The following is a 12,992-nucleotide window of genomic DNA, read 5'->3' as shown; positions in this document are numbered from 1 at the left end:
TTTTCATACCAGGGTAGCTTGACAGGCATTCTTGATTGTAAAATGTATTCTGATATAGTATTTATAAGCTTTTATGGTCTAAAACTTAGTGTAAATGACCTAAATATTGCACTCTTGAGATGTTTAACAGTTATCATGATTATCGGGCTTTTTACTAGACCCTATCTCCTTTGGTACTTTTTTCTATTTTCTTTCAGTTATCCCTACTTTGCCCTACCTGTTTTCAAAAGAGCCATATCATCCATACTTTTTCATTGTTAAGTTAAAAGTGTTATTACATGTATTACGAAAAATACTTTTTTCTTAAACCCTCTTTTACAAGCTTTATTTTCAGTTCCATGTAAATGTCAGAAGTCCAGGTGTGTGTTTTCACGGGTAAAGACGATTCTTAAAAGATGTACTGTACCTTGCCAAGAGTTCAGCATGGTCATGGCAGAATGGTAAAAACTTAACATATTATTGAGATCCGTTTGGATTCTCTAAAACGAAGGAAGCTTCTGTACACGGCTTAGTACTAATGAGTATGAGTTATATAACATAAATTGTTCCTAATGATGCCTTAGCTGAGGGAACTCCATAGTTGCCATGCTTAAAGATACAAAATACAATACCCACTGCAGGATGACATTTGCAAATCACTCTGACGTCCTTTGTCTGGTTGTTAAAACGCTGTGACATACTATACATGAAATGGAACAAGAGTCTTCGAATTTGAATGTGAGTAGAAATTTCACATGTGATGGTTTAGTGAATGTTAACGTCAAAGTTATATTATGTGAAATCCATTTACATTGAAGTTATATAATTTCATTCATATCTAATTTGCTTTTCAGCATGATGACATGTTCTATAATTTATTTCAGTGCTGTGTATATTCAGTTTGTGATAAAGAAATGAACGATGGAATCGTCAAAATTGACATAGTAGCAAATGTTATAATTGAATGGTCTCCCTTTAATTGTTTATCATTTTAATATTTCAGCGTTTTACTGGTTTCGAAAGATATTTTAGGTTTGAAAGCAATGTTTGCATACCAGGGTAGTTTCAGTTCCATGTCAGATGTCAGATGTCCATGTGTGTTTTTTTCACGGGTGAAGACGATTTTTAAAAGATTCATGGTGCCTTTGCCAAGTGTTCAGCATGGTCATCGCAGAATGGTAAATACTTTACATAATATTGAAATCCGTTTAGATTCTCTAAAATGGAGGAAGCTTCGGTACACTTCTTAGTGCTAATGAGTCTGTGTTATAGAACATGAATTATTCCAAATCATGCCTTAGCTACGGGAACTCCATAGTTGCCATGCTTAAAGATGCAAAATACAATACCTAATAGAGGATGTGATTTGCAAATCACTTTGACATCTTCGGTCTGATTGTTAAGACGCTGTGACATTTTATACATGAAATGGAACAAGTGTCTTTGAAATTGGATGTTAGTAAAAATTACACATGTTTTGCTTTGGTGAGTGTTTACTCAAAAGCTATAGAAGGTGAAATCCGTGTAGAATGAAAGTTTATAATTTCATTCATATCTAATTTGCTTTTCAGCATGATGGTCATGTTCTATAATTTATTTTAGTGTTGTTTATAATCTGTTTGTAAGAAAAAAATGAACGAAGGAATCGTCAGAATTGAAATACTAGTAGAAGCAATGTTAGAATTGAATGATCTCTCTTGTATTGTCTATAATTTTTGTTTTTCAGCGTTTAACTTGTTCCTTAGATATTTTAGGCTTCATAGAACTGTTTTCATACCAGGGTATTTCCTTGATTGTAAAATGTATTCTAAAATAATATATATATAAGAAATTATGGTCTAAAACTTTGTGAAAATGACTTAAAATGGCACTCTTGAGAAATTTAAGTTATCGGACTTTTTACTGGGAACTACATTTCGTACTTTTTTCTATTTTTTTTTTTACATTTAGCCCTTCTTTGCCCTACTTGTTTTCAAAACAGCCAAATTATCCCTGCGTTTTCATTGTTAACTTAAAAGTGTTATTATATCAAAATAAAGAAGTACTTTTTTGTTCTTAAAACCACTTTTACAAGCTTTATTTTCAGTTTCATGTAAATGTCAGAAGTCCATGTGTGTGTTTTCATGGATGAATACAATTCTTAAAAGATGTTTTGTGTCTTGGCCGCGTGTTCAGCATTATCATGACAGAATGGTAAATACTTTACCGTTGTGATTTTTTAAAATGTCTAAAATGAAGGAAACCTGTCTACACTGCTTAGTGCTAATGAGCCTGTGTTGATATAAGTTGAATTATTCCCAATGATGCCTTAGCTGAGAGAACTCCATAGTTGCCATGCTTAGAGATGCAAAATACAATATCCACTGCTGCAGGGTGACATTTGCAAATCACTCTGACGTCTTCTGTCTGGTTGTTAAAACGCTGTGACATAATATACATGAAATGGAACAAGAGTCTTCGAATTTGGATGTGGGTAGAAATTACACATGTGTTGCTTTGGTGATTGTTTACCTTAAAATAATAGTATCTGAAATACATGTACATTGAAGTTTTATTATTTCATTCATATCTAATTTGCTTTTCAGCATGATGTTCATGTTTTATAATTTATTTTAGTGCTGTTTATAGTCAGTTTGTCAGAAAAAAAGATGAACGAAGGAATCGTCATAATTGAAATAGAAGCAAATGTTATAATTGAATTGTCTCCCTTGAATTGTTTATAATTTTTGGTATAACAGCGTTTAATGGGTTCCGTAAGATATTTTAGCCTTGACAGCACTGTTTTCATACAAGAGAAGTTTAACAGACACCCTTGATTGTAAAATGTATTCTAAAATAAAATGTATAGGTTTTTATGGTCTAAAAGTCTGTGCAAATGACCTACAAATGGCACTGTTAAGATGTTTAACAGCTATCGAGCTTTTTACTGGGTCGTACTTTTCCTCCTTTTTTCTATTATTTGAGCCCTTCTTTGCTCTACCTGTTTTCAAAACAGCCATATTACCCCTTCTTTTTCATCGTTAACTTAAAAGTGTTCATAAAAGATGTAAGGTACCTTTGCCCAGTGTTCAGCATTATCATAGCAGAACGGTAAATACTTTACCTAATATTGAACTCTAAAATGAAGGAAGCTCCTGTACACTGCTGACTTAGAGATTAAAAGGAATGATACTGAAAGCAAGAATAGCAAGTCAACTGCAGGGTGTTCTCAGACGGGAAATGTAGTAGGAAGTAAATACTGTATGAAAGCATAATGTAGAGAACAGAAGTTGCCTTGCCTGGATACTTGATACTTAGATGATTTTTGTGATATATTAACATCTGAAAATGTTAAATACTTGATTATAATTTATATATATCCAAGCATGTGCTTCCTTACATTAGCTATTGTTTTAGTCTAAGCTTTTTTTTAGTCGATTGTCAAACTCTTAAACTGTGTAAAAGCTCATTTGCTTTTCTAACACAGCTACTTATCTTTGCCATGCTAATATGATTATGGTGATGGGGTTAAAAATATTCTACAGTTACCCTCAAAACTTCTTGTATAAACATTAAGATTTTAGTTAGTGAAATGTTTACTCCTGTTTGGTTTCAGCTTCAGTTATCCCTATTATGTTAAACTATTATCATTCTAACTTATTAACTTTTTTCTCAGGTGTACAATAATCATTGAGTTATGTGTCAAGATGAAAACTTACATCGTAACTTACACATCTAGTACAAAGGTTCTTTTGAAAATAAATCAAATGTTGGTCCATTGATTTCAATATTTTCTTTTCTAGCACATTTTACAGTTTCCAGAGTTTTGCAAGAAGATAGAAAACAAGTGTTAATGTTTAGCTAAAAGTATCATACTACATTCTGCAAAATACAAAAACACTGAACATTATCTAATTATCTAATTATATTTAACACATCTATACTATTTGGATTTTTATATTTAATTGATGTTTAGTACTTTGTCTAAGTACTTTCGAGGGTCTTGTATACAATTGTCAGGTATGTTGCTTAATATTTTATGTAATTAAATTAATAACGAAAAGAAACATTACATTTTCAGCTTTCTGTCTGTCAAACATTGAAGAAAAAGAAAAACCAAACCATACATTGTCCAACAGTAAAATTAATAGTGTAATAGTGTGCGAAATGTAGGAAATTCCAACTTTATCACCGAAAATCTTTTTTTTTAAGCATTTTAGTCCTACTTGTACCCTATTTGTTCTTGAAGTGTAAGTAGGATGCTTAAGTAATTTATTTGGGTGTAAGATATTAAGTTATTTCTCAAGAGAAAACTTAATTTTCTTGGTAAGCACCTCCTTATTTGAGGTCGTATCATTTTTTAAAGTTTTGTTTCTTAATAGTAATAGCAGCTTGTATCTATGGCCCTGTGGTCAGAAACCGATAAAAAATCTATAGGTCTACTAGAAAGACCATTAAGGTCGAAAGTGATAAAAGTGCGTAATCTCTATTATCAGTAAGTATTCATTTACTGCCTATTTTATGCTAATGTCACTTTCAGTAATCTCCAAAAATGAGTAAATGTATTGATAATAGGAAAAGCAGTGCTTTTGTGATGGGTGGTGTATGAAAACAGATCCCTGCTGCAGCATTTATGCATTATAGTGTATATATAAATAGAATATATTTAAAGAAAACTTAATGCACTCAGTACAGAAGTAGTTCTATACATGTTCCCTCAACACTGACTCTGTTGTGGTGATTTGAATAAGAAAATGCATTTCTCTTTTAAATTAATACTTTCAGTACTGTTGGCACAAGACACTGTAACATGATGCATGAAATTACATGAGAGGCCTGGATTTAGGATGAGTATGAAAACAACACATTTGTTGCTATGGTATTTGTTTACTTTAAAATTATAATGGATTAAATTAATGTTTATTGAAGCTGTATAATTTATACTCTTTCAATAGCATTATCTTCAGTTGTGAATTACTGAAATAACTGACAAAGAAAAACAAATTTATTATTTAACATGCTTCTATAAAATTTAAGCAGAATGAAAAGCTTCCAAAGCTGTCCAGAAATAAAATTGCAGCAAGTTTGATAAATTGACGGATGATTATCAAAGGTTCCAATATTGTTCGGTAATATATTAACAGAAGTTTATACAAATGAATCGATATTTTAGTCAATATTATGACCAAGGGTGCTGTAACATGACATTATTAATATTTCAAACAGATGATCACATGTGACCCAAGTGATGCATGCAGTTTTTGTGTTTGCTTAGAGTCAGAATTTTCTCATTAAGTATAACATGAGGAGGAAGTGTGTTGGGTGAATGTATAGTTATTTTTCAATATATCTTTTATTTAGGTCTCAGGACATACTTGACTGGTTATGGTTATATGCAGATTTTTTGACAGGATTGTATGACAGTACCAGAGTGTTTACTGATATAAAATAATAGAGGTGTGGCACTGAAGTATATTATACTTCTTTTTCTTTGAAGCAATGAGTGTTTATGGGCCTTCAGTTTTATTATTGAGACATTCTGAGGATCTAGTCGTAGCCTTTTGTGTGCCATTTTGTTGGATAGAACAGGAAAAATATTTGTCTTTCAAACAAAATTATTTCTGGATAAGTTCATTTATATCTTATTAAATTTTGCTTTCCAGCATGATGTACATGTTTGATAACATATTTTCAGTGTTGTTGTTAGTTGCGTAGTCAGAAAAACGTCGGCCCACAAGTTCGTTCTGCCAACACTAGGACAAGGCCATCTTTTTAAAAAATTATTTTTGCTTAAGGTTTTAAAGGGAACATTAATACGTCAGTTTTAAGTAATAATTCTATCGAGTAAGATACTATCTGTAATATGCTTTTAGAATTAGCTATTCCCGCTTACTTAGCTCATTAGGGAGAGCACAAATCTACGGATCGCGGGGTTTTGAGTTCGATCTCCGGATGAACTGTATGTTCTCTGTGACGATTTAATGAAACATTATGTCTAAAATCATTCCCCTGTGGCCGCCTCGGTAGCCTAGTTGTAGAGCGTCCGCTTTGAGGGCGGGAGGTCGTGGTTTCGATCCACGGCCGCGTCATATCAAAGACGTAAAAATGGTGCTAGTAGCTTCCTCGCTTAGCGCTCGGCATTAAGGGGATAGTGCTAGGACTGGTCAGCCCGGTGTCAGTATAATGTGACTGGGTGGGGTATCATGTCACATGACATTCCAGTGAGGCAGCACTATAAAGTTGGGCATTGTGCTCATTACTACAAGTAGACACCGTCGTTTATATGACTGAAAAATTGTTGAAAAAGACGTTAAACCCGAACACACACACACACGCACGCACGCACACACACACACACACACGCACACACACTCCTTCACCTTTGATTCATGTGGAGAAGTTGGCAGCTATTTACGAAGGAAGGGTAAGTTTTCCTACAGAATCTGGGAACACTCGTTAGGTTATCTGTCTGCTTTTACAGTTGAAAAATGGCGCTTAACCCACAACAAAACAAAAACAAAAATCTTATTATTGCTCTGGTTATTGTGTTATAAAGGGGCGATGATGCCTTTTTCTTTATATCGGCTGTTCATATTCTTCTTTGTCACTTTTTGTGTGTTTTGTAAGGTTTCACAACGACAGAACTATCGGTCATATGGTGAATTTCCAGCTTTTCATGACCAAGGGTGTTCATCCAGGCATGTTATCACCACGCAGGCATCCGGGTTAAACAACCGGCTTTTCATGTAACATATATTATAATGTTTCAGTTATCAATGCTATCTGACCCAAATATACTGTTGCAACGCGTTGATCAACAGAATAAAAAATGGAACGTAAATGGAATCACTTTCGTTTGTTGTTGTTGTTCTTCTTTGTAGCATATAAAACGTTGTTTTCCTACACATACATTGCATGTGTCTTTTGGGCTATACAATGGTGTAAATCATAAATTGGGGTTTCGAATAAAAGTACGACGTTACTTATGCAGATTCTGATTTAACCTTTAGCCTGCTGGCGGCAAGTGATTCTGCCTTTGCGACCAATGCAGACAAAGATCAGCCTGCACATCCGTGCCGGCTGATCATGGACTTCACTGTTTGCTATTCAGTCAGTAAATTTTCAGTGAACATCCCTTGGAATGATAAATGGTATTGCCCAAATGGAATGCTGGGCTAGTCCATTTTAGAAATGTAGCAGGGTAAAGGTTAATACATTCAGCTGCCTTTAAGCTTCGGCTGTAGAATGATGGCATTTCGATAAAAGAGCTTTGTACAAGTAGGTTTTCATGATTGTGTGAGACGCCACATTGTAGAATGCATACGTTCAAAACGTGTTTTAAGAACAAACGTCTGAAGATTTCCAAGAGAATCTTTGACAAATACTAAGTCTAAATCTCTGTACTTCTAGTAACAAAGTTACATTTGGCTAACAAATGTATATCATTTCCTTTTGAGAAAGTTACAGGCAAGTTTATTGTTTATTTTCATTTTTGTACTTTCTCATGCGAAGTTTTATTAAATCAGAAACATGCATGAATCATCTCAGTAGCCCGAGTCCTCTTTCGGCTGTATCTCACAATCAAGGTAACCATGATGTATCATAAAATCAATTGATGATTTTCATGTATTTTGGCGGCCAATCCGTAATAAATATGTAGGGACAAAACTGAAGGATTTTTAAAACAAATAATGGCTTCGCATGTGTCGGTCCTTCAAACCGGGCACGTTAAAGAACCAGATTGTCTATTCGCAAAGTGCTAGGCTAAGTAGCCGGAAATGTCTGTACCTAAAAAGATTTCTCTCTGTATAGGGACTTTCCTTTGCTCAGATCGCTCGGCAGAAGATGAACTGGCGCACAAAGTGATCGTCTTTGTATGAGCCATGCCATGGGAAAACCAACATAGTGGGTTTGCGACCAGCATGGATCCAGACCAGCCTGCGCATCCGCGCAGTCTGGTCAGGATCCATGCTGTTCGCTAACAGTTTCTCCAATTCCAATAGGCTTTAAAAGCGAACAGCATGGAGCCTGACCAGACTGCGCGGATGCGCAGGCTGGTCTGGATCCATGCTGGTCGCACACCCACTATGTTGATTTTCTCATGGCACGGCTCGTATGTAAAGCGCTTTGGGAAGTGTTTGTCATGAAGGGGGCGCTATATAAATCTGGTATGATTGATTATAATGATTGAGATTATTGCACGCATATCACTTTCTGTGTATAGACTTAGCTAGACATGTGCATAGACGTTAATTTAACTCTTTTACGCACTAATTCGAGATTTATGACACTTGATTGGAAGGAAGATATAAAAGCAAAACTCTTTCGTGCAAAGCTTTCTTTTTATTGAGTCTAGTACTGTACAAAATTTGATTTACCTTTTTCAATTATACACAGTTCGAATTTCAGTTATTAGGATCATTGAAGTATAAATAAACTATAAACATTCGGATGTAACTGAAAAAAAGTATATAAGCATTCGGATATCATTTGCTCAGATAATTGAAAAAAGAATATATACATTCGGATATCAATTGTTCAGATACTTGAAAAAAAAAGAATATAAACATTCGGATATCAACTGTTTAGATACTTGAAAAAAAAGAATATAAACATTCGCAGGTCAATATTGGTTCATTGATCAGTATAAATGGCAAGTCGATGATCCTTTGATGTTATGCTGGCTTGTATCTGCTTTGCTTCTGTTTGATCTTCTAATCTTCTTTTATTTGAGCGCCTTCCATTCGTCGGCTAAACAATACATAAAATACTAACATTAATAACAGTTGAACCTGTATACAATATTAATTACAATATTTATTTCAATAACTTAAACCCTCCCGCTTAATTTAATAGGGAGAGAGCAGGGGATCGCGGGGTCGTGAGTTCGACACCTCGGGCGAATCGTATGTTCTCCGTGAAGATTCGACAACAGACGTTGTGTCTGAAATCATTCGTCCTCCACCTCTAATTCATTTTGAGAGGTTGTCAGTTACTTGCAGAGAACAAGTTTGTACTTGTACAGAATCAAGTAACACTGGTTAGGTTAACTTCCCGCCGTTACATAACCGAAATACTCTGGCGTTAAATGGCGTTAAATCCAAAACAAAGCAAAAACACCAATCTTAATTAAATGATTTAAGTAAGGACTTACATACGAGGAGTGCTCGAAAATTTATGATTTTCTTATAATTGATTAGAATCATGAGCAAGATTGTCAAGATATTGTTCTATATGAAACAGACGCGTGCCTATGCCTGATATACCTTGGAGCAATGAAATGGGTTCAATCGCTAAGGTGACTATGTCTTAACTAGCTGAAAAACTATGTTGATGGTCCTTTGTTAAAACGTACAGCTGGTGAGACCTTAATATCTCATGTATAAATTTTCCTTTGGCTAGTTTGATTCAATGATTCGTTTACTTATGATTTTCAAATGATTTAGATTAGATATTTTCAAGAATTATGTAAATCGCTCGATATTTCCAACTAATTTGTTCAGCTTAACCTCCTGTAGTACTGAACTTAATATGAATGGTTTCCTAGCTAAAGTTCAGTTCAGACGATGTTTTTGACAAAGATATATTAATGACATCAAATTTCGATATACACGTCTATACGTCTATATTGATAGAAGCACAAGTGTTGTACAATCGAACTCACTTGCCTTTATCATATTTGTTTGCTACTGTACGTACAGTTGCGAAAATCACATATCTGGGTAATTATAGATTTTATCAATTTCTTTTAAAATGAAATTAAACTAAAAATTGATTATGTTATTTTATCCAAAATCATATTCCGAATATTGAAAATATTTTCTGTTCGTATTGAATTTTATCATGTCCCCTTAATACAGCAGATTGATATGACGTCCATTTCAAAACCGCTGTACTAAATAGTTTAATGTTGATCAACACTTAACAAAATTAGCAACTAACAAGAGTATATGAGCCGCACAATGAGAAAACCAACATAGTGCATTTGCAACCAGCATGGATCCAAACCAGCCTGCGCATCCGCGCAGTCTGGTCAGGATCCATGCTGTTCGCTTTCAAAGCCTATTGGAATTAGAGAAACTGTTAGCGAACAGCATGGATCCTGACCAGACTGCGCGGATGCGCAGGCTAGTCTGGATCCATGCTGGTCGCAAACCCACTATGTTGGTTTTCTCATGGCACGGTTCATATAAATAAAGCGTCCAAAACTAGAGATAATTAAACGAATTGTTAGTATTCACCATTTATATCAATTGATATCGATTGTATTACGTTTGTACATGTGCAAGTTTGTACCGTAAAAAATCATACACCTGTATACAACACTTTAAATGTTAAAAATAGACTTTTCTAACATGATTCCAATCAGTTATTATAAACCAGTAAGACATAATATCCTAAGGAGTGCAATGTCCCTCGTACATTTTAAGTAAGTACTCCGACCCTGACCAATGCTTCAAGTAAGGACTTATATACAGTAGGTAAAATGATAAGTATATCATTCTTAAGCGCTCATATAAATACCTATTTGTCTGGTTTCAAAACAGATTTGATATGGCTTAATATTAGTTTTTAACATTTAAACTGAGTCTAGCAAAATTGAAAGTTACCTGAACGTTTACTTTCACCATCCCCGCAATCACATGGAATAAACGTACAGATAAGGCCTGCTAAATCCTCAAACTCTTCGATCTCGAGTGAGAAACTCTCGTCGTCACAACATTCAAGAAAACTACAGACTGAAATTAAATAATTTTATTTAGTAATACGTGAAAACAGAAGTAGGAGTCTGGATAAAGAACAATGTCCGTTTAATGGAAACCATTATAATATATCATCGATATGATAATAAATAATAAAAAAAACTATTATATTAAAATGCAGGCTAAAAACTTCTACCAGTGACAAACTATATAAATGATTTCCTGAAAAATAGTTTGTTTTATTTCATATCTATTCTAAAAGGTTTTCGTTTGGATACAAATCGGTATATTTCACAGAATGTCAGTAAGCATTCTCTAAAGCTTTGCCATTTCTACTGTTTCCATCTTTGATTTCAAAATTATCAAAATGAATAATTGTTTACAATAAAACTAAATCGAGAGGCGATGATCAGCAGGAAGAGGAGGATGACAGAGAGAAACAGGGGAAATGGAGCAGCAAGAGAATATGTGGAATATAAAATAAACATTAACGGGAAATCTAATAATAGAACATGAACCATAAACCGAGTACGATGAATAGGAATAAAAAGTAACTTACCAGCATCTAAATCTCCAAATCCGTCCACACTTGCAACAAGCAATGCGCAAATTGCAATAAATATTAGCAATTTCTTATCCATTTCGGCACGAAAATACCACTGTCTTGTATAAAACAGAACTTTTGATCTGTTTAAAAAGATATCAACATTACAAAACCTCGGTGCTTAGGAAAATTTTGTCATAAATTATTCAGTCAAGTAATGATTGTTTATTTGATAGGCAAAATGACATTTAGGCGATGCTGTAAAAACGTAGCCTGTGACCAAACTTTACGTAACTTAATGCTTTAGGCATGTTGGGTGTTTAACTCGGTCAAAAGAGTAAACTGCTATATACAGTATAAAGTCATTACAAATTTCGACTTGGATTTGTTATATTTTATCTGAAATATTTCGAAAAAAAAAAGGAAAATCAATTTTGAAAAGGGTGGAAAAAGCCCGCTTATTTACTTAAATATTTTTAATTTGGAAAGGTAGAATGATAAAGGTTATTTCAATATATGTTTTTAACTCCACGGTGTATGTTACATGATTTTTTACATTATTATGTTAGAGGACCATATGTTAGACTGGTTATAGTCGAATATGTTATCCTTTTTAAACTTTATTATTACTATTATTATTATTAATATTATTATTTTGATATATCTTAAGTTTATTATTATAATTTTGTAATAATTTTCAAAAGGAATGCCCCTTTCCACCAGGGCGATAGAATGTCGGCTGTATCTCCATGCAGATGAGTACGGCTCCCCTGCTGTGGGTGACGGCCCGTTAGCCGAAGGGGAGGGTCCTGGATATTGAGGTGCCTCTTTTCAGGATGCGGGTGCCAATAAAAAAACTTTGGCCTCTAATTCGGTGTAGACTTTTTGGCTGTCGTATTGGTCAGATACGATAAATCGGCTAGTCATGCCAAGCCCCAGGAAATCTCACTTTAACTACACTTAAATCTTTTTTTCTCTTCATACTAAACTACATCTATATGTTTTCATTTTTACATTACGCAATTTTCTGGGGATGCGCATTGTTTTGTTTTTTTTCTCTCTCTCTCTTATTAGATAAACGATCGCATACCGAAACAGTATCTGAGAACACGGAAGGCGAGAATCCTTTTCACCGACCATACACATCCAACATCGCATTTCTGAGGTTTGTTTTGATTCAGTCAACTGATGGAACTTTTAAAACGGCAAGTATTTCTCCATTCGTAATTGAAAAACACTCCAAAGTATAGCTGGTGTACCGACGTCCGTCAAGAAATTACGCACAGTGGATATGCTTGTTGAAGTTAAAAAAAAAAGCAGCACATGCTCACAATTTACTGGGTTTAACATCCTTCTTCAACCGGCCATGCTTACAAGTGCATTGCACAACGCACTCTGCATTCCTCAATAGGGTCATTCGCTTTCCTGATCTTGCTGGAGTATCGGAGACGGAAATTGTGCAAGGCCTTACTGAACACCATGTCACTGCTACTAGTCGCATCAAAATTACACGCTTAGGAAACGGAATTAGCACAAACACAATTATTCTAACTTTTTGCATACTTTTTCTTCCTTCATTTATAAAAGTTGGTTATCTCATGACAAAAATGACTACATAGATAACAAATCCTCTTCAATGCTACTACTGCTTTAAGTTCGGACATAACGAGAAGAACTGCAAAGTTGATTACATTTGTCTAAAATGCAGACAAAATGGTTATTCACATGAACCTGACACCTGCAGCAGTCCGTTGCGTTGTGTGAATTGCAGCAAGTCACATTTGGCC

The 12,992-nt window shown here is 34.5% G+C and overlaps 1 long non-coding RNA gene across 1 annotated transcript; it reads left to right on the top strand.

Annotated features, from left to right (window-relative positions):
- The first annotated feature begins 791 nt into the window (after positions 1 to 791).
- On the top strand, positions 792 to 5,454 carry LOC123561560 (uncharacterized). The gene is made up of 3 exons (XR_006688447.2): positions 792 to 1,157; positions 2,066 to 2,172; positions 4,744 to 5,454. It is a non-coding gene; the product is annotated as an uncharacterized LOC123561560 (long non-coding RNA).
- The last annotated feature ends 7,538 nt before the right edge of the window (positions 5,455 to 12,992 follow it).

Source organism: Mercenaria mercenaria, chromosome 15 (assembly GCF_021730395.1).
Source record: "Mercenaria mercenaria strain notata chromosome 15, MADL_Memer_1, whole genome shotgun sequence".
NCBI classification, from domain to species: Eukaryota; Metazoa; Mollusca; class Bivalvia; order Venerida; family Veneridae; genus Mercenaria; species Mercenaria mercenaria.
The sequence above is the reverse complement of the archived record's forward strand: the minus strand, read 5'-3'. Positions and strand labels throughout refer to the sequence as shown.